Source organism: Aotus nancymaae, unplaced genomic scaffold, assembly GCF_030222135.1.
Source record: "Aotus nancymaae isolate 86718 unplaced genomic scaffold, 86718_ANA_hifiasm-v0.15.2.pri h1tg000004l, whole genome shotgun sequence".
In the NCBI taxonomy this organism is placed as follows: Eukaryota; Metazoa; Chordata; class Mammalia; order Primates; family Aotidae; genus Aotus; species Aotus nancymaae.
The window spans coordinates 9900042-9923296 of record NW_026988415.1 but is presented as its reverse complement, the minus strand read 5'-3'; the positions used below and the strand labels follow the sequence as shown (position 1 = coordinate 9923296).

Below are 23255 nucleotides of genomic sequence, written 5' to 3'. Positions count from 1 at the left end.
TTCAGCTCACTGCAACCTCCACCTCCCAGGTTCAAGTGATTCTCATGTCTCAGCCTCCCGAGTAACTGAGATTACAGACATGTGCCACCACGCCTGGCTAATTCTTGTATTTTTTGGTAGAGATGGGGTTTCACTATGTTGGCCAGGCTGGTCTTGAACTACAGAACTGAAGCAATCCACCCACCTCGGCCTCCCAAAGTGCTGGGATTACAGACATGAGCAACCTCACCCAACCTGTTTAAAAATTTGTAACCACATATAATACTTGTTAAATTCAAAACAAATCCTGATGACTGTCAAATTTTTAAAATCATATATATCCTGGTTACATAAAATGTAAATGAAAGAAAGTTAAAGAGAGAGATGACCCTAAATGAAAAAATGCACTCTTACTGATTTTATCATTAGATAAAAAGGGATCTAAGTTTTAAGTTATTATAAAGCACCCTCAGTCCCTATTTGGCTGACACAGCTTAAATATTTTAAGATAGCCTAAAAAATTAAAACACAAGAACGCTTTGTGAAAATAGCTAAAAATTGATAATGACCATAGTACATATCAGAATAATAAATTGTCTACATCAAGCTTACCTTTAATTATCTGACACAGAACAAATTTTGTAAAAGAAGCTTCTAGGTTCAGGATTTTCCCAGAAAGATAAGACAAAAATGTGTGTCTCTGGGAGGGGTGGAACTGTATCTTCAAAAGCTTAAAATAAAACTACTATACCTGTGTAACCACACAAATCAGCTTTCTAAATTTCAACTTAAAAAAATCGATGGGAGGAAAAAGTGGGGCTTCAGCTTTCATAATCAGCACTTTTAATATAGATTGCTTTGCTCTGTCCAAAACATCCCAAAATACATGATCTCATTATTTAAAGTTACTGAGCATAATGGATTTTTAGCCTGATGCAGCAGTCTGCATTAATTCATATGACCACAAATGTATTTCTTTTCCAAAGAAACTGCTTTCTCAAGCATAAAGGAATCACCCAGCAATAGGGCTTGTTTTTCCTTTCAGTGCAGCTTTCTTATGTGTAAGTTATCAAATATTAATCTAGTTGTTTCATATAGTGGAGCAGACTTCAAGTCCTTTAAAAGCTACAATTGCACATTTTTAAAGAAATGCTAAATTCTGTTTAAAATGTCTATGGACTTCTTGTTTCAATACTGAGTATATGTTTATAAATCCTGGTTTGATTCGTAAATTTATCTAAAAATTCAATGGAAAGCTATTGGCTGTAGAGATTAATGGTATACTCTTAACACAAAAACTGATTGGCTTTGTCATAGAGACAGAAAGTAGAACAGTGGCTGCCAGGGGCTGGTATTGTTTAATGAATACAGAGTTTGTTTTGCAAGATGACAAGAGTTCTGGAGATGGTGAATTGTGATGGTTGCACAATAGTGTGAATGCAGTTAATGCCACAGAACCGTACACTTAAACATGATTAAGATGGGCTGGGCATGGTGGTTCATGCCTATAATCCCAGCACTTTGGGAGGCCGAGGCAGGCAGATCACTTGAGGCCAGGAGTTTGAGACCAGCCTGACCAACATGATGAAACCCCATTTCTACCAAAAATACAAAAATTAGCAAGGAGTGGCAGTGGGGGCCTGTAATCCCAGCTACTTGGGAGGCTGAGGCAGAGAATCACTTGAACCTGGGAGGCAGAGGCTGCAGTGAGCCGAGATCGTAACACTGTACTCCAGGCTGGGCAACCAAGCAAGACTTCATCTCAAATAAACAAATAAATAAACAAAAGGTTAAGATGGTAAATTCTGTTATGTGTATGTTACCACAATTTAAAAGAATTTTTAAAAGTAAATTGGCTTGTTTCTGAAACATTAAAAAAAAGTTGCTTGGCTCCAAAGACAGTGCAGTGAAGCAGTTAAAGTGCAGCCAACAACTCCATGTACCTGATGTCAATTAAGAACAAAAACAGAGTACAGATGCAAGTAGGTTATCTCAATAAACTTCCTGCAATACTCCTAAGCAGCTATGTAATTTGGGCAACTCATTTAATCTCCCTGTACCTCAGTTTCCTTATTTACAGAATACAGAAAACAACCAGGTTTTTCTAATGATTCTATGAGATAATACCTGTACAGTGCACATCGCAGTGACTGGAATATAGAAAGCACTCAATAAACTTTAGCTATTATTAGCAACCACATTAATATAAAAAGTTGATTTTCCCAAAGTAAAGAGAAATGCATGTGTTCCCATTTTCGCAAAAATGCAAGAGGACAAGTGGATGTGTATGGCTAGATCATTCCAGGCTGACCAATTATGACGATATGTGGGCCTTAATTTGAATCCACGTTTTCTCAAAAGGTGCTTCTGAGAAGGTCTGCAGGAGAATCCCCAGGGAACTTGTTCAAAATGCAAAGCTCCATGTGTCAGGCCAAACCTAGTGAATACCAATCTCTGGAGGTGAGGCTTGGAACTCCCAGCCACATCTGGCTGCAATCAGACACATTGTGGGGAATTTGAGGAGAGGAAGGGAGAGGAGAAATGAACAAAATCTGCTCTACAATGAGGCTTCCTAATTTCTCTGGTTTTGATTAACTTTACTAGCAGGTAGGGCATGAATCTTGACATCCATTTCCATGACCAGCCAAATGTATCGTCTTATTTAAATATTCTTCCCTCTCCTACTACCTCCTCCTCCCCCTAATCTCAATACTTGATGGAAGAGCATACTACACAAATTCAGGACTCAATCCTCTCCATCATACCACTTTTAGTTATCCATTAATTTGCTTCCATTGTAGGAAGATGAAACCGAATGTCATGTTCTCAGAATAAAATCACACAAATTTAGGTATTATAATACCTATTTCCAGTATCTACCTGGTTTCTCATCTGACTACTAAAGTGCTTTTAGTTACTGCCCTTCTCATGCTCTTTAGCCAAGAATAGTACAACACCTTTGAAGAACCTTCCTTAGGGTAAGCAGGGTATCAACCTAGGTTTCCTTTGGAGAATAATAACACCAATTTGACCAGGCGTGGTGCCTCACGCCAGTAATCCCAGCACTCTGGGAGGCCGAGGTGGACAGATCACTTGAGCTCAGGAGTTCAAGACCAGCCTGGGCCCCATCTCCACACACCACACACACACACACACACACACACACACACACAGCTTGGCATGGTGGCACACACCTGTAGTCCTAGCTACTCAAAGGCTGAGGCAGAAGATCACTTGGGCCCAGGAGGTTGAGGCTTTAGTGAGCTGTGTTCCTTGCCACTGCACTCCAGCCTGGGCAGCAAAGAAAGAACCTATCTCAAAACAAAACAAAAAATGATACTCCTGGAGCATGAACCTGGAGAGCATTCAGGCCCTTGAAGAAGTGTGCATTTTTATATTCATGTGGTTGCTATTAACAGCTAAGGTTTATTGAGTGCTGTTTATATTCCAGTCCCTGTGATGCGTACTGTACAGGCATTATCTCATAGAATTGTTAGAGAAACCTTATAAATAAGAAAACTGAGGTTCAGAGAGATTAAATGAATTGCCCAAATCACATACCTGTTTAGGAGTAGAGCAGGATACAGGAGAACAAGGTTAGGAAATGAAAAAGCAAAATCAGAAGTTACTTCTGAAATGTTTTTCTTTGAGAAGTACTTCTAGCTTATTCTTCCTGTCAACCCGAGAAGCAGCCTTATACATTTTACCTGACAAGAAAACCCATTACTTCATCTGCAGCATCAGGAATTAACAAAAGAGCCAAACTGCTGACTATCAGTCACTAAACCCTTCTACAGTACTTAGACTACAACAGGAAGTAGTGTAGTCTGGAAAAGAAACAACAGCAACATATAGTCTTGAAGCTCACCACCCCACAAAAAAAAAAAAAAAACTTCCTAGAAAAGCTGTTGATAAAGTGTCAATTGAAAGAAAATGCTACAGCCACTTCTCTAACAAGAACAAAACAAAAATGGTGTATTTTTTTTCCAAAAATGATTATATAACTGATCCTAGAGAAAAATCACTATCTCTAGAGGTACCCTCCCAGTCACACAGATGTTTGTTAAGTACCCTTTCCAAACAAAGCAGTACCTTAGGCAGAAAGTGCGGCTGAAATCCCAATACAATTTTTTTTGAGATGCGGTCTCACTATGTTGCTCAGGCTCAAGTGCAGTAGCTATTCACAGGCAAGATCATCACACACTACAGCTTTGAATTCCTGAGCCTAAGGATTTCTCCTGCCTCAGTCTCCCAAGTAGCTAGGACTACAGGTGGGCATCAACACATCTCCCTAACAAATTTCTTTATAACAAGAAATCTTCTAAGCTGCAAAGTGATGCCAATTTCCATCCTGAGCTAGAAAGTAGGGATAATAACAGTACCTACCTCAAAGGATTTTTGAGAGGACTACAAGAGGTAACTATGTAGAAAGTGTTTTAAACAGCACCTGGCATTTGCTAGAGGAACAGAAAATGTTAGCTGCTGCTGATAAGTTTCACACAACCAAAAATTCTAGATAAACCTTGGCAATTTGCTTAAATGGAAAACTGACTTAAAAAAACAAAATGCAGTAAGAGGGTTATTTAAAATAGACAAGAAGTGCCTGCAGGTGAACAAAGCCATATCTACACCATATGCAGGATTGGGCAGTATTAAGGGGCACAAGACTCAACCAAAGAAAGGCTACAATTACTGCCCTGGAAAAGTGACAAGTTAATGAGGGAAACAGGACAAACACTCATGTGAGACTAGACTTCATTCATCTGAGCCATGTACCAATGACCATCAATGATTCCCCAAAAGGGTGAGCCTCCATTGCTGCTATTTCAAAGCCAATTCCTCTGGGGCCCATGGTCTGAGTTTCTGTAAGCCCAGGAGCCCATGTGCAGTACCAACTATTGGATTTTCCTGTGCTGCTGTTCTGCTTAATTGCTTCCTCAGTTGTTCATACATGGATTTCCTTGTAACACCTCAAAGGGAAGTTAAAAAGTAGCAATTAACATTTATGACCAATATCATTTTAGAAGACACAACTTATCACCTTGCCAGGCACAAGGCACATCATTTATAGTGAATGATAACCCTTAAGGCAGTAGATATAAGCTAAATGACATATATGGCTAAGAAGAGAGACATGTCAATATAAAAGCAACCTTCTTATTTCTGGCTAACAAAGAGTCATTAACCAAGCTGCCACCCATTCACCACAAGATATACATACCTAATATCAGTAGAGCTGGACAGGCCCTTGCATAGGAGCAATTTAGGGAAGGGGTAATGATGATGTTAAAGCACTGACTAGAGTGCCAGTGCAGCAAACTTCCACAAATGAGCTGTGCTCCACGGATGCTTTGCAAAAAGTCCACTGTTGGTTACTGAGAACTATTATCTTTCATAATAAGAAATAACACAGAATGGTAAAAAACAAACGAACAAACAAAAAACCAAAAACAACCTGGCAGAATGGCTCACGCCTGTAAACCCAACACCTTGGGAGGCCAAGATGGGTGGACTGCCTAAGGCCAGGAGTTCAAGACCAGCCTGGCTGACATGGTGAAACCCCATCTCTACTAAAAACTACAAAAATTAGCTGGGTGTGCTGGCGCGTGCCTGTAATCCCAGCTACTTGGGAGGCTGAGGCAGAAGAATCACTTGAACCGGGAGAGGGAGGTTGCAGTGAGCCAAGATTGTGCCACTGCACTTTAGCCTGGGTGACAAAGAAAGTGAGACTTTGTCTCAAAGAGGAAATTTTTTTTTCTAAATGGGTTTTACATTTATAGTCAGACTGCCTAGTATTTGCACCCTGAATCTACCCTTTTTTAGCGTTATAACTTTAACTCATTTAACTTCTCTAAGCTTTACTTTCTGACATGTAAAATGAAAATAATAAAGGATTAGGGTGATGAGTCAGCAAATAATGCATAGACAAGCCTTAGCACAATGCCTGGCACAAAGTTGTACTCAATAATTATTGTTATCCTTGAAAGAATAAAAATGGTGTGTAGGTAGCCAGAAAAGGCCACAAAGGTCTATTTTACCAATAATGTGGCCAAAATAGCAAATATTTATCAAACAAAGAAAAGATAGTAAAACCAAACACTGGCAATATTATAATAGTTATAGACAGAAAATAAAATGAACATGTTTTTAACATTGTGTGAAATTTTTGTTGATTCTGAAGAAAATCTGACACCTTGAAAGAGCTTTAAAGATGGATTACATAGATTCACTCATTCAACAAGCATTTATTGAGCACCTACAAACAATCTGTTAGGTAACAGAGACTGTGAAAAAGGCTAACAAACAGTACATTATAGTATTTTACACATTATAGCATGTGTAAAATCCTATAATGTACACAGAGCACAGGGATAGGAGGAATTCATTCTACCTCAGGTGTATCAGGGAAGAAAGATCCAGGGCAGCATACCACAGAAGAAATGACATTTGAGTTGGGTCTAGGATTTCACCACTGAATGGGAAGAGTAGCAACTCCAGAAAGACGGAACAACAGGAGTCAATACCTAGAGCATCTGGCAAACACCAACAGGCACCTGAGGTATCTAGCAACCTATAAATAGCATGTTTTGGACAGAGACTAGGGTATTGGGGAGGGGAGAAGGAACCATAGAAAGGAGACTAAGCCTGGGTAACATATCAAGACCCTATCCTACAAAAAAATTAAAAAGTAACCAGGCACCTCTACCAGCTACTTGGGAGGCTGAGGTGGGAGGATCACCTCAGCCTGGGGAGGTCGAGGCTGCAGTGAGCCGTGATAGCACCACTGCACTTCAGCCTGGTGACAAGACAAGACCCCATTTCAAAAACAAAACAAAACAAAACAAAACAGGAGACTGTAAATGTAGGCCTGAGAAAACCTGTGAGGGCCGGAGAGAAAGGAAATAAAATCAGTATCTTGAAGGGATATCTGTACCCCCATGTTCACTGTAGGATTATTCACAGTAACCAAGATATGGTCACAACCTAAGTATCCACCAACAGATAAATAAATGTGGCAGACATATACAATGGAATATTATTCAGCATTTTAAAAAAACTCATGCCATTTGTAACAAAATGAATGAACCTAGAGGACAGTTATGCTAAAAGAAATAAACCGGACACAGAAAGGCAAATACTCTATGGTCTCACTTATATGTGGAATCCTAGAAAAGCTGAATCCTAGAAACAGAGAGAATAGTGGTTTCCAGAGATAAGGGGGTGAGATGGGAAAATAATTAAATGGCACAAATTTTCAGATAGAAGATGAACAAGTTTCTGGGGCTCTAATGTACACCATGAGTGGCATTAGATTAGTTAATTTTATTGTGATAATCATTACATAATGTATATGTATATCAAATTATCACATTTACAACTCTGAATTCATACAATCTTTATTTATCAATTAAATATCTTAAAACAATTTTTTCAAAAAGAAAACCCGTTAGGGAATTTGCACATCCCTAGATTTTAGCATAAAGGCAACTGGATGTGGCAAGACTTCAGTTTTCAAACAGCACTATCTATATAAAGAAATGCAAGGAGATAACTACTTTAAAAGTCAGGATAATGGTTATTTTGGAAGGAGGGAAGGTTTTTGACTGGGAAAGGGCACCTGGAAGGAATTCTAGGGGGACTGACAAAGCTCTATTGCTTGATCTGGATGGGATTTCAAGTATATTTGTCTTGTAATACTGTATTAAGTTACATATTTGTTTGATTTTTTAAATCTTTGTCTCATTTTACAATAAAAAAGCTAAAAAGGAAAGAAAAAAAAACACTTTATTTTGCCATTATATAGGCCATTCAGGGCTGAGAGGGTACAAAAAGATGAGAAAAGAAGTTACTATCTCAAGATGAAAGATGATGAGGGCCAGACCCACAGTAAAAATAGTAGGTGTAAAAAGAATAAAATAAACCCATTGGTGAATCATCTTGAAAGTAGACTGCCACAAACTTCCAAAGGGCTTTGGCAGGACTGAAAGCTTAAAGAAAAGAGTGATTTCAGATTTGGACATAGTGAGTACGAGATGTCTTTGGGAATTCAAATACTACTTTCCTCTTGCTCATTTTAATACATGGCTTTCCTTTGCCTTGGTACATGTCTCCAAAAGTAATACTCCATTTCCTAACATTTACAATTCAATTCATGTGTTTGGCTTTCATATGGGATAGAATGAGGAGGAGGAGGAAGTTCTTGATGTAATTGGGCAAAACTTGGAAAAGAAAGGAGGAAGATGATTAAAAGAAATGTGCTAGCAGTAAAAGACAAAAGAAAAGAAGATAATATCCCATGTGAACTACTCCACTGAAAGGGAAGAAAGGATATAGAAGTGAAGAGCTATTGGGTCAGCTTCCCAAGCTGATCAGCAAAAATCAAGGGAAGGGGGATACATCATGCATGCTCCTTATTTTCACATCTGGGACCTTCTTAACTTAGCGATGTGGAATCTAAAGGAGAATTATAATAGAAATTTGAAAGTAAGAGTGATGGGTAAATAAGACAGACAAGAAAAAGTTATTCCACACTATGTTAGCACACAATGGAGAAGCAAGTAATTTTGCTTATCTACAAGTCACAACAAACTGTCCTCACCTGGGAGAAAAGACAGATATAAGCAACTGCATGTTAGATTAATTTTACAGTCTGAGACAAAGCAGCATAGGCCCATAGAGTCCTGGACCTGGGTTGCTATGGCCCATAATTTAACAAATGCATGTATAACTGACTTTGATAACACTCAATTGGAAATATGAAGATGTTACCCTCATGTTACCCTCAGAGTCCTGCTTCCATTGCACAATAAAAGAAATTTAACTCCCATTTATTGAGCACTTACTCTATGCCAGGCACAGTCTAAGCCTTCAGCATACATTATCTGATTGAAACCTCACAGCAAGCCCATGAGCTAGGTGTCAGTAACCATCACCACATTACACATAAGGAAACTTGCATGCCTTCAAGTGGTAACTCTAGGGTAACAAGACATGAGGTAGACTGCATAGAGCAGACTTGGGCCTGGGCTAAAGGGACTGCCTGCCTCATACATGGTTCAACCCAGGCCAACAGAGTAAAACATTTCATAGGGATTAGGGGCTGTATCTCTGGTTGCTGATACAGAGTGATTTTTTTAGGCCTTATCCTCAGCATGTTTATCCCCTACCACTGCAACATGTGGCAGTGGTAGGCGGCTGGTAGCAATTCTAAGATTTGGGATCCCAGCCAGCTCTCTGTTTCTTTCCATCAGAAATATAACCAACATCTGGCAGAGTCAGCAAACGTCAAGATGTATGGGTCTCCACTAATTCATACATTACAAACTGGTTTCTCAAAATTGGTCAAATTCCATTACAGAATTACAGTTCAGCTGCACTGAATACTAAATACATATGAGCCATTAGTTGAGACTTTGAAATCTCTTTGCTCTATGGAAATTTCTATTCTGGTAGTAGTTGTTGCATGAGATTTTATCTTTATCACACTTTTCCTGGCAGCAGTAAAATTCCATTTCCATCAACTGTTTCCTCTCGGGAAAGAAGTCTCTCAGGAAATACTCAAAACATTGTTCAACAAAGTTCTCAAATATGAATCACTTTCAACTGCCAGGAAGACACTCCTTTCTCCTACTGTTTTGCATCATAATAGGCTTTCTCTAAAATGACAGCTTTGGGGAAGATATACTTATTTGGGGAAAAAAGATAATTATTAACTACAGTGTAAATCCTTTATTCTTCTCCCTCTAGGGCTTTGCTTAAGCAGTTCCCTCTGCTTCAACTACCTTCTCCCCAAATCTGCCTGTCCAAGACCTACCAATGCATTCATTCAAACAAACATTTCCTGAGTACCTAACAGATTTTTGGTCCGATAATATCAATGTATTAAAAATTTGCAAGGCAAAGATTACAGTATGATCATGGCAGGACATGGGTTCATGATGGACATTCTGATATTTTCCTTCAATGAAAAGCTTTTTTGGAAGAAAAAACATTTACAGCTGGTCCTTTAAGGACAAGCAGGAAGAATTCAATGAAAGAGAAAAGGAATTTATGGCAGCCAAGAAGAGGCCAAGAGGAGGCAACTTAAGGGTCTCCAACTACAAAGAGCACAACTGATTAAGGACCCCATCTGCCGCTGAAATTCATCCTAGTGTCTGTACTAACTCACACCTCCAAAGGGATGCTTCCAACCAACCACTGAGTACAGCTGGGATACCAAAGCGGACTGTTGCTGGAAGTTGCAGGACTCCAATAACAGCTGACTTTGGACTCCCCAATAGCTTTTCTGAATATTCTTTAGACTGCACAGCAGTCTGGAAAGCTTCTGCCTAACCAGCTCTCCCTATCCCCTTCACTAGGGCTCAGACTTGCATCAAGGACTAATGGCACTCAGTCTTCCCAGCCTCCTCACCATTGTCTGTTCCACGTGCGTTTTCCGCTAATAAACCCTTGCCAGTTTAATCCTGTGTGCTTGAGGACCCAGATTAATACAACATTCTATACAGAGGGCTCAGCATAAACACCCAGACGTATGAAAAATCATGATAGGTTCTAAGAACCCCAAGGAGTGGTATGTGCCTGGAGCAAGCTGTGGAAGTATAGAAGAAGCTAGGTCAAATCAGTGGAGGCCTCGTATGTCCTGATAAGAAACTTCAACTTGGTCCTATGAGAAACAGGGAGCCACCAGGAAGTTTTAAGCAAGGAAAGGACACGTTTTCAAAAAACTGTTCTGCTGGCAGAATGAAGGTAGGACAGGACAAAGCAGAAATTGGAAGCACTTCTATGTATGTTTCCATCTTGTCTGCTAGCTTGTGAGGTACAGAAGAATGAAGAATGAAATCATATTTTTTGCTTGTTTTGCTTTAATCTTAGAATGGTGTTTAACACGAAGTAGCTCCTCAAGAGATCTCACTAAATCTACAAGGTTGGGCCTCATGTCATGCCCCAGCATTTTAGTTAAAGCCACTCAAAAGTTTCATGATGTCTGGTCATTCCTGCTTGGACACTGGAACCCTCTCCAGTCAATCTAGAAAGAGATGGTTATATGTATGAAGGGTGGAAGAAATTACTCCCAAACTTTGCCTCTTGCCAAGTGGTTTTTTCATGAACTCCTTTGAAGACAGGCATCTAATCACATTTGTTGATCCTAACTGTGGGATAAAGGTAGTCATTACACATTTAGTTTTTGAATGTTTACCAAATCAATGAAATTTAGAGAGCCAGATCAAGCTCAATCAATTTCTACTTTACTTTCCTAATTCCTGTCCTTCCCTTCCTCCGTCTGTCTTTCTCACACAAACACAAACACATGAAGGAACATACCCACTCACTTCCAAAGAAAGGCAATACTATATAGTGAACTAATAATGCTTTTATCCCAAACATCTGCATTTAAATTCTGACCCTCCCATTTACTAGCTCCAAGACTTCGTGGTACAAATTGTCTGATGGACCTCACTTTCCATCAAGTGAGATTAAATAAGAAAAACACACACACTGCCCAGTAAACACTATTTTTCTTACCTTTCCCCTCACTCACTTTTGATGGCCTAAAAGACCAAATGAAGAGGAAGCAAAAACATGCTATCTGTATTGTATGTTAAGCAAGAGAGTTAGCACTTCCCTTAGCACTTCCCTTAGAATGGAAGAGTTTCTATGACTTATAAAACACACATATGGTTAAGAAATTGCTATCTACTTTGGGTCATTTATCCATGATTTTTATCCATAAAATAAAAGAGAAAAATCTATTATTGCCATGTGGAATTTAGACTAGGAATGCAAGAATGGTTCAGCATTCATAAGTCAAACACAATGCCATTCACAGTGTCAGCAGCCTAAGAAAGAAAATCTGTATGACTATTTTTACAGGTGCAGAAAAAGTACAACATTCATTCAACAGCACTTCATGATTTAAAAAAAGAAAAAACTCAGCTAACTAGAAATCAAAGGAAACTTCCTCAGCCTGATAAAGAGCATCTATGAAAAACTTGCAGCTAACTCACACTTAATTGTAAAAGACAAAATGATTTCCCCCTAAGATCAGGAAGAAGGCAAGGAATCCACTCTTACCACTCCTATTCAACATCATATTGAATAGAACGCCTAGCTAATGCAATAAGGTACAGAAAAAAATATAAAGATACTTATAGATGGGAGAGGAAAAATAATACTGCCTTTATTCACAGAAAACATAATTATCTATGCAGAAAATATAAAAGAATCTACAAGAAACTACTAGATATTAGGCCGGGCGCAGTGGCTCATGCCTGTAATCCCAGCACTTTGGGAGGCCGAGGCGGGAGGATCATGAGGTCAGGAGTTAGAGACCAGCTTGGCCAGCATGGTGAAACCCCGTCTCTACTAAAAATACAAAAATTAGCCAGATGCGATGGGGGCACGTGTAATCCCAGCTACTCAGGAGGCTGAGGCAGGAGAATCGCTCGAACCCGGGAGGCAGAAGTTGCAGTGAGCTGAGACCATGCCATTGTACTCCAGCCTGAGCAACAGAGCAAAACACTGTCTCAAAAAAAAAAAAAAAAGAAACTACTAGATATAATTAGTGACTGGAAAAGTTGAAGAATATAAGATCAATATATACAAATTGTTCTTCTTTTCCATGCTATATTTTTTAAAAAATTGTATTTTTATACACAACAGTGAACAACAAGAAAATGAAATTTTTAAAAGCACCAGTTGCAACAGCATCAAGAAACATGTGATACTGAGGGGTCAATCTAACAAAGTATTATAAGATTTCTAGGCTGAAAAGTATCAAAAACACTGATAAGAGAAATCAAATACTTCATTGCGGAGATAAACTGTGTTTACGGATAAGAAGACTCGATATCATCAGTATTGCAATTCTCCTCCAAATTGATCTACAGATTTTAATTTGCCATAAATAAAATCCCAGGTTTCTTTTTCAAAAATTTATAAGGGAATTCTAAAATTATATGGAAAAAATAATTTAGCATAACTTAAACAATCTTGTAAAAAAAAAAAGTTGGAGTACTCATACCAATTGATTTCAAGACTTAAAATAAAGCTATAATATTCAAGACAGCACAGTATTGGCAAAAGGATAACATGTAGTTTCACTGATATGAAACACAATAAAGATTCCAGAAATTGATTCATGCATACATGGTCAATTAATTTTTGACAAGGATGCCAAGTTAATTCAATAGACAAAGTATACTTTCTTAGTCTTAAAAACAAATGATGCTGGAACAATTAGATATCTCTACATTCAAAAAATGAATCTCTTGCACTATACATAAAAGTCAACTGGAAATCGATCACAAACTGAAATGTAAACACTAAAGCTATAAAATTTCTAGAAAAAAATAGAAGCAACTCTTCATGATCCTGAGTTGGGCAATTGTTTCTGAGATAGGACAGAAAAATCATTAATCATAAAGAAAATAGTGAGGCTCATACTTGTAATCTCAGCCCTCTGGGAGGCCAAGGTAAGGGGATCTCTTGAGTCCAGGAGTTTGAGGCCAGCCAGGGCAACATGGTAAAACCCTGTTTGTACAAAAAATACAAAAAATTAGCTGGGCATGGTGGTGCACGCCTATAGTACCAGCTACTCGGGAGGCTGAGGTAGGAGGACTGCCTGAGTCCAGGAGGTCAAGGTAGCAGTGAGCCATAATTGAACCACTGCTCTCCAGCCTGGGTGACAGAGCAAGACCCTGTATGAATAAAAAGAAAAGACTGAAACATGGAACTTCAATCAAAACTTAAAACTACTGCTCTTTGAAACACACTATTTAAAAAGTAAAAAGACAAGCCACAGACAGGGAAAAATATTTGCAAAACACATATCTGATAAAGGACCAGTAGCCAGAATATATAAAGAGCACTCAAAGCTGTATAATTTCTTTTTTTTCTTTTTGAGACAAAGTCTCGCTCTGTTGCCCAGGCTAGAGTGAAATGGCATGATAGCAGCTCACTGCAACCTCCACCTCCCGGGATCAAGTGATTCTCCTGCCTCAGCCTATCGAGTAACTGGGATTACAGGTGCTCGCCATGACACCCAGCTAATTTTTTATTTTTGGAGAGACAGGGTTTTACCATGTTGGCCAGGCTGGTCTCGAACTCCTGATCTCAAGTAATCCGCCTGCCTCAGCCTCCCAAAGTACTGGGATTACAGGTGTGGGCCACTTCTCCCGGCCCAAAGCTGTATAATTTTTTAAAACCCTGCCAAATCAAAAAAATGTTAAGACACTTGTTCAAAATCATTAGTCATTGTGAAAAATGCAGAATAAAATTACAACACAATACTACTATCTAGCTACCAGAATGGCTAAAGTTTTAAGACAGACAATAACAATACTGGTGAGGATATGGAGCAAATGCAACCTTATATGTTGCTGTTATGAAACAAAAATGGTATAATCCCTTTGAAAAATAGTTTGGCAACTTTATAAAGTTAAAAACATACTTTTCACACTACCCAGCCATCTCACACCTATATATTTACCGAAAACAAGATATACGTCTACACAGAAATGTGAACACTATTTTTTTTTTTTTTTTGGAGACGGGGACTTACTCTATTGCCCAGGCTGGAGTGCAGTGGCGCGATCTCAGCACACTGCAACCTCCGCCTCTAGGGTTCAAGTGATTCTCATGCCTTAACCTCCAAGTAGCTGGGACTACAGGTGCACACCACCACACCCAGCTAATTTTTGTATTTTGGCCAGGCTGGTTTCAAATTCCTGACTTCAAGTAATCCACTCGCCTTGGCCTCCCAAAGTGCTGGGATTACAGGCATGAGCCACCATGTCCAACCTAAACACAAATGTTTACAGAAACTTTATTCATAACCACCAAAAACTGAAAACAGTCCAAATGTCCATCAGCTACTGGTGAATGGATACACAAATTGTAGTATATCTATTTAGTGGAATTCTACTCAGTAATGAAAGGCAGCAAACTGGATAAATACAATGACATAGATGACTCTCAAAAGCATTATGCCAAGTAAAACAAGCCAGACTCAAAGGCTATATATTTTGATCCCATTTATATGAAATTCTAGAAATGAAAAAACTGTAAGGGACAGAAATCAGATTAGTGGTAGCCAGGGATTGGCAGTTTAAGGAGGGGACTGACTACAAAGGAGCAAGAGGGAACTTTTTAGGTGACAGAAAATTCTATCATTTTGATTTCAGTGGTGATTACAAATTATATAATTTTGTCAAAATTAATTGATATTTACATACCTAAAAAGGGTGAATTTTACTGTAAGTAAATTATACCTCAATAATTCTCGAGAAAAAGTTGTATTTAAAAATAACAACCAGGGGCCAGACGCTGCAGCTCACGCCTATAATCCCAGCACTTTGGGAGGTCAGGAGTTCAAGAGCAGCCTGGCCAACACGGTGAAACCTTGTCTCTACTCTAATACAAAAACATTAGCCAGGTGCAGTGGCAGGCACCTGTAATCCCAGCTACTCCGGAGGCTGAGGCAGAATCGCTTGAACCTGGGAGATGGGAGGTTGCAGTGAGCCAAGATCACGCCACTGCACTCTAGCCTGAGGAACAAAGGGAGACTTCATCTCGGAAAAAAAAAACAACCACTTCAGAAGTAGCCAACTACCTCAGAAGTAGTCAACTATTTTAGGCAGACATCTATAACTAAATTGAACTGAAAAGGCTGATTTCTAACTGTAAGTTTGAGATCCATGATTAAAGCACAAGAAGATATTCAGGGCAGATAAAGTTCATGAAAGTTGTGTATGTGTCTTTCACTGTTAATTGATATAATTGTGTAAAAAGGGGCTCTGGAAAGAAGGTGAGAAATGCATAATTAAGAACCAAAATACCCCATTTGGTGTTTATTCAAAACAGGCTGACAACAGAATAAATGGCCATAATTGTCCTTACAAATTGCTTGAGTTTGTAGATGACTCATTCAAAGAACTGCCTAATGAGACAGGAACCTATTCAAGTACTAATTCTTCTCACTTCGCAACCACTCTGATTTAGAAGAGAAGGGTTGAAACATTTTTATTCTATGCAATTTCTCCCTCTTGATCAGAGTTCTGAAAAGACACAGTAGAAGCTTATCTTGGCAGCAGAAATGACAGAGTGCGAGAAGGTCAAGAGTTTTCTAAAACCCCTAAAGGGCTTTTCTCTCTGTTTGGGCAGGCAGGTAGCCTATCCAGCAATGGATAAGACAGTGTGCATGACTCTGGCTTTGCAAGGAGCTATGGTCAAAACAGTGTAGTTTTGTGTGGTGGCTCACACCTGTAATCCCAACACTTTGGGAGGCAGAGGCAGGAGCATTCCTTGAAGTCAGGAGTTTGAGACCAGCCTAGCTAACAAAGCAAGATCTCGTCTCTACAAAAAAAATGAAAAAATAAATAAAAGAATAGTCAGGCACGGTGGAACATGTCTGTGGTTCCAGCTACTTGGGAGGCTGAGATGGAAGGATTGCTTGAGCCCAAAAGTTTAAAGCTTCAGTGAGCTATGAAAATGCCACTATACTTCAGCCTGGGTGACAGTATCAGACCCCATCTCTAAATGAAACAAAACAGTGGTAGGATTCATTCAAGTACCATTATCAGAGCCCCAAGGAAGAACTAAACTAAAAAAACAGACTACAGAAATTGTATTTATTCACTCATTCCTTCATCTGTTCATCCAATAAACATTTATTGACTGCCCACTCTGGGCCAGGCTCTATGTTAAACTGAAGACATAAAGATAACCTGGACTGAAGTAGTTTACAATCTTCTGGTGGGGGTGTATAAAGTGCAACAGCATCCAACAGGCTGGAGTACACCTTAACAGAAGAGGAAAATTAGATTACCCCATATACCATTTTCTGTCAAGTTCTCAGTGCCCCAGAGTTCACCAGGAAATCAAAAATAGTGACCAGGCAGTAGGAATAGCACATGCAATAGAAGTATAGGTAGACAGGAAGCTGCATGAAGTTCTAGGGTACTGAGAACCTAATGGAAAATAGTACATAGTAAGACTGGAGAGGGAGGCATGAATCAGAAAGGCCAAAGGCTTCATGAGTTGTCCCAAGGAGTTAGATATCCTTGTGGGGTGTGGCGTAGAAAATGGGGAGGCTATGAACAGGGGAGGAACAAATCAAGATCTGCATAACAAAAGATGATTCCAAAAGCAAGTCAGGGATCGGCAAAAAAAAAAAAAAAAGAAAGAAGATGCGAAGTTTCCTGTATTTACACTGAAAGCTGGTGGTGGGCTAGAAAGTTGGTGTTAACTAATGGGTACTAGTTTAATACCTGAGTGACAAAATCATCTGTGTAACAAGCCCCCATGACTTAAGTTTAACTATATAACAAACCTACACATGTACCCCTGAACCTAAAAGTTAAATAGAAAGTTGGTGTTAACTGGAATGGCAGAAAGCCATCCATGAACCACCCTTCAGTCATGCAGAAAAAATAACCCATTTCTCCTGCCCAATGTATCTCTCTAGCCATCATGATTGTTTATTCTGTACCCCAACTGGACTACCAGCTTCTTAGGAACTAGAATGTTCTCTCACTCACACAAATATGCATGCCCACATACTTATATCCCTATTGCCTAGCTAAAGGTAGATGTTTAGTAACTGTGCAGACATTAAGAAATGAGTGAATAAATAAGCAAATGCATTAATGGTTTTGGCCCAAGAAACCAATTGAGAAGTACTGCAAAATGCAATTGACGGGTTGTCTTGGGAGTTACCACGCTATCCGAATAATGGAAGGTTGAAGTATATGCTTCTGAGAGACTTTTTGTATATGAAGATTTCATGATTCTAGTTCTCCTTTGCCCCTAATAAATTTTTTTTAAGACAGGGTCTCACTCTGTTGCCCAGGCTGGAGTGCAGTGTTATAACCTCAGCATGCTGCAACCTCCACCTCCCAGGTTCAAGCGATTCTCATGCCTCAGCCTCCCAAGTAGCTGGGATTGCAGGCACACGCCACCACACCCAGCTAATTTTTCTATTTTTAGTAGAGACGGGATTCCGCCTTGTTGGCCAGGCTGGTCTCCAATTCCTGACCTCATGTGATCCACCCATGTCAGCCTCTCAAAGTGCTGGGATTACAGGTATAAGCTACCATGCCTGGCCTAGTAATAGATTTTTTAAATAATGGTTCCAGAGAAAGAAAACAACTGATTTTCATAATTAAGCTATTGAAGTCAGGCAGCATGACAGATCAAAGTATGACAGAATGTCAGGTGCTTGGAGGTGGACCCAGAAGCAAAGCCTAGGAGGAAACCCAAGTGACAAGAGCATATTAGAAAAGACAGTGCAGCAACAACTAAAGGTCCAGACAGGTGAGCAGTGAGCATCAGGATACTCAGCAAGGTGAAAGCAGACAGAATATAACATCAGGGAAATCTGGTAAAAAGGCAATTAGTGGGTGAGCATCGATAATATCAGGATTGGGAAGCAAAGACCCAACCACAGGTATGGGTCTAGGCAGAGCCTAAGTTCCCTAGAGGCTTAGCTAAAAGAAAACATGTTCCTACCTTTGGAGGAATTGGGGTGCCAACCACTGTACCCATAAAAGGACTTCACAGGGGATAAACAGAATAAGGACATGTTTCTGGCACAGAAATACAAGGGCCAGTCTTAATCACAAGGAGCTAGGCAACAGCAATCTTACAAAAACATGACAACACAAAGTCAGAATGATACTAGTAAGCATGCTGAACTGCTGAGCTAGCAGCCTGAGGTTCCCAAAATTCTCTCTAACTCAAGCTTGTCTTGAGTTAGAGAGAATTTTGGCTCTAAGTCTCAGTCAGGGCTGACCTGACCCAGCTCTGTCCACTGGAAAGCAATGTAGACATAGAAGCCAACAGGCCCTCACAGTCCCCGCAACATCAGAGAGTATGAGGCATGCCTCTAAGTTCAAAAGAGGTGCTCAAAAAATACCAGTGAAGGCCAGGCGCAGTACCTCACGCCTGTAATCCCAGCACTTTGGGAGGCTGAGGTGGGCGGATCACAAGGTCAGGAGTTCGAGACCAGCCTGGCCAAGATGGCGAAACCTCGTCTCTACTAAAAATACAAAAATTAGCCGGGTGTGGTGGCAGGTGCCTGTAATCCCAGCTACTCAGGAGGCCGAGGTAGAAGAATAGATTGAATACAGGAGTCGGAGGTTATTGTGAGCCGAGATGGTGCCACTGCACTCCAGCCTGGACAACAGAGCGTCCGTCTCAAGAAAGAAAAAAAACACAGTGAAAGAGAAAAAGAGTCTGTCACACAGAAAGAATGAGGGAAGAGGAATATGGAATCCAGTGTACAGAGATCTTGTCTCTATACATTTACTCCACCCACAACTACTTTTAGGAATGTATATCCTTTTGTTTGTTTTTGTTTTGAGACAGAGTCTTGCTTTGTCACCCAGGCTGGAGGGCAGTGGGGCAATCACAGCTCACTGCAACCTCTGCCTCCCAGGCTCAAGCAATTCTCGTGCCTCAGCCCCTCGAGTAGCTGGGACTACGGTAGCATGCCACTATGCCCAGGTAATTTTTTTTTTTTTTTTTTTTTTTTTTTTTACTAAAGACAGGGTTTCACCATGTTGGCCAGGCTGGTCTTGAACTCCTGACCTCAAGTGATCCGCTGGCCTCAGCCTCCCAAAGTGCTAGGGTTACAGGCGTGCGCCTGGCCAAAAATACCTATCTTAAAAAGCTCTATAGCCCATAGGTATTACCTAGAAATCTATTCATGTTCATATTTCATATATTTTATTCATTCTCATATTTGTACTCACATCTACAAAAAAGAATTAGACATGACACCAGGTTAAGACCATGTCCCCAACTATATATGAAACGTTTTGTGGGAAAATCAGATTCCCCTTACATTTTTACCTAATGCACGTATCATAAGCATAACAGGTAATTGGGAAGACAGTCAATATTGCTACTCTTATTTCCCATTCTGAACCACAGATTTAGGGGGTCTTAAGGAGTTTAAGCGATGCTCTGGCCTATTCACCCACACTGTACAGATAAAAATCTGAGGACCAATGAGAAAAGTACATAACCACACACACAAAAAAATTACACAACTAACTAGTGGCAGAGTCAGCAAAGAAATCCAGATGCCTGTGTTTCTTCCATGTTTGCAGTATCACCAAATCTGGTAGAGATGCCTGTCATTAGGAAGTTAAATCCAGTAAAATGCATTTACTTGTAATTCTTAACTCTTCCCAATGAGCTCACATATAGCCCAACAGAAAATCTGCTCTTTCCATTCACACAGATGATCCTTGAAATGACAGAATGGATATCCACTAGAGCTTACACAATTTAGATTTTCTAACTCCAAATCAAAAGAAGGCCTCAAGCAACATTATTTGATTATCAGATTTTGCTGCTGTGAAGAATTAATCAAATTCATCCTAGAGGCTCATCTACTGCATGACATACTCATTCCTTGATATGGAAACTCCCTAACAAATTTCAACACAAGATGTGATGGTGACTTCTTCTTTTTCTAGTACTTTCTGATCGTCATCTGTTACCTTGACTAGCGTTTGAAAGAAGGTAGATAAGTAGAAGGTTGCTTTATCCCTAGTATCACACAATCTTTTGTATTTATATTAAAGCTGGGAGGATAGAAAGTGCATCATTTAGGTACATACTTTTCACTGCTACTTATGAAATAAGTGAAGAAAACAAATACCACATGTTCGCCATATGTAAGAGCTACAAACGTGGATCTCATGAAGACAGAGAATAGACTGGTAGTTATCAGACGCTGGGAAGGGATGGGGAGAAGGAAGGATGAAGAGAAGGTGATTAACAGGCACAAACATACACTTAAAAGAAATAAAACCTAGTAATTGATAGATAGTAGGGTGAATATAGTTAACAATAATCTACTGTATATTTCAAAATCGCTAGAAGATTCCAAATGTCTCCAGAAAAAAAAAAAAGATAAATGTTTAAGGTGATGGATATCCCAATTATGCTGATTTGATTACATATATTATGAATGTATCAAAATATCACATCTATTATGTATCAAAATATGTACATCTGTCATGTATCAAAAAATTTTTTTAAAAACTAAAATTACTGAAGAGGTGAGAAAGTCTAATAACTGGTGAATCATAAATAATTGAGTTGCTATAACATTAAAGAATGTGATTTTAATTATTTAATGTAATGTTATTCATGTGTAATCCAACAAAATTTGTTTGAAAACCCCAATATATTTAGAAGAGCTAAACAAATAAACATTGCACAACAGAAACTAGACCGTGACCAACTTTTTGTTACCTATAAAGTATAAGCTATTGTTTAAGTATGTTTGATTTCTCTAATTAGTAAAAGTAGGCCTTTAAGAAAAAAATTTTAAAATTTACCTAATAACTGGCTGGGCACGGTGGCTCATGCCTGTAATCCCAGCACTTTGGGAGGCCAAGGCAAGCAGATCACCTGAGGTCAGAAGTTTGAGACCAGCCTGGCCAACATGGTGAAACCCCATCTCTACTAAAAATACAAAATTAGCTGGCTGTGGTGGCATGCGCCTGTAATCCCAGCTACTTGGGAGGCTGAGGCAGGAGAATCACTCGAACCCAGGAGGCAGAGGTTGCAGTGAGCCAATATTGTCCCATTGTACTCCAACCTGGGCAAAAAGAGAGAAATTCCATCTCAAAAAAAAAATTTTACCTAAAACTACATTTTCTTTAACTCACAATAAATTCTGCTGAATGAATAAATAAAACGAACCAGTCTTCTCTCCAGAATCAGACAGAAAAATCAATACAAATCTATTTTTAAAAAGATAACTGTACAGTGTATAAAGCTAACAAACACTACTTCAGACAGGTGACCAAGTTAACATCATCAGTGATAAGTCTGTTGACGCTATGTACCATGTGATAAGTCTGTTGACACTATGTACCATGGATATGATAATGATGAGAATGGCCCTTCACCTCCCTGGTCTTCCGCCCCAGAATCCACAACTGACATCTAATCATGAGAAAAACATCAGACAAATCCCAATTGAAGGACATTCTACAAAACACCTGACCAGTACTCCTCGAAACTGTCAAAGTTTCCAACAAAAACAAGGAAAGTCTGAAAAACTGTCACAGCCAAGAGGAGTCCAAATAAATATGATGACTAAATATGATGAGGTGTTCTAGATGGATCCTGAAAAAGCAAAAGGACATTTGGGAAAAACTAAGGAAATATTAATAAAGTATGAACTTTAGTTAATTATATACATATATATATATTTTTTTTCTTCCTATCTTTCTTGAGACAGAGTCTCACTCTGTCTGCCCAGGCTGGAGTGCAGTGGTGCGATCTCGGCTCACTGGAACCCATGCCTCCTGGGTTCAGCAATTCTCAAGTCTCAGCCTCCCAAGTAGTCCCAGCTAGGACTACAGGTGTGCCACCACACCTGGCTAATTTTTTTCTAATTTTAGTAGAAACAGGGTTTCACCATGTTGGCCAGGCTGTTCTGAACTCCTGACCTCAAAGCCCGGTCAGCCTCCCAATAATAAGAATATATGCATATTGGCTTATTAATTATGACAAATGTACCATTCTAATGTAAGATGTTAATAATAAGGGAAAGTGAGCTGGGTGTGGTGGCTCACACCTGAAATCCCAGAACTTTGGGAGGCCAAGGTGGGCAGATGACTTGAGCCCAGGAGTTCGAGACCAGCCTGGGCAACATGGCAAGATTCCATCTCTACTAAAGTACAAAAATTAGCTGGGCGTGGTGGCACATGACTGTGGTCCCAGCTACTAAGGAGGCTGAGGTAGGAGAATTGCTTGAACCTGGGAGGCCGAGGTTACAATGAGCCAAGATTGGGCCACTGCACTCCAGCCTGAGTGAGAGTGAGACACTGTCTCAAAAAAAATAACAACAACAATAATAAGGGAAACTGGGTGTGGGGCATATACAGGAATTGTCTGAAGAATCTTCACAAATTTCCTGTAAATCTAAAGCTATTCTAGGCCAGGTGCAGTAGCTCACTCACACCTGTAATTCCAGCACTTTGGGAGGCTGAGGCAGGTGGATCACTTGAGGTCAAGAGTTCAAGAACAGCCTGGGCAACATAGTGAAACCCTGTCTCTACAAAAAATAGAAAAATTAGCCAGGTGTGGTGGCATATACCTGTAATACCAGCTACTTGAGAGGCTGAGGCAGGAGAATCACTTGAACCCAAAAGGTGGAGGTTGCAGTGACTGAGATCACGCCAATGCACTTCAGTTTGGGTGACAGAAAAAAAAATACCTATTTCTAAAGCAAGTTTACAAATAAAAGT

General features: G+C 39.6%; 1 protein-coding gene and 1 pseudogene across 2 annotated transcripts in view; one reads left to right on the top strand and one right to left on the bottom strand.

Moving 5' to 3' along the window:
- Window positions 1–23255, bottom strand: part of ATP11C (ATPase phospholipid transporting 11C) — a 220415-nt gene that overhangs the window by 160342 nt on the left and 36818 nt on the right. The window lies entirely within an intron of this gene.
- Window positions 11569–11703, top strand: LOC135269388 (U6atac minor spliceosomal RNA; annotated as a pseudogene).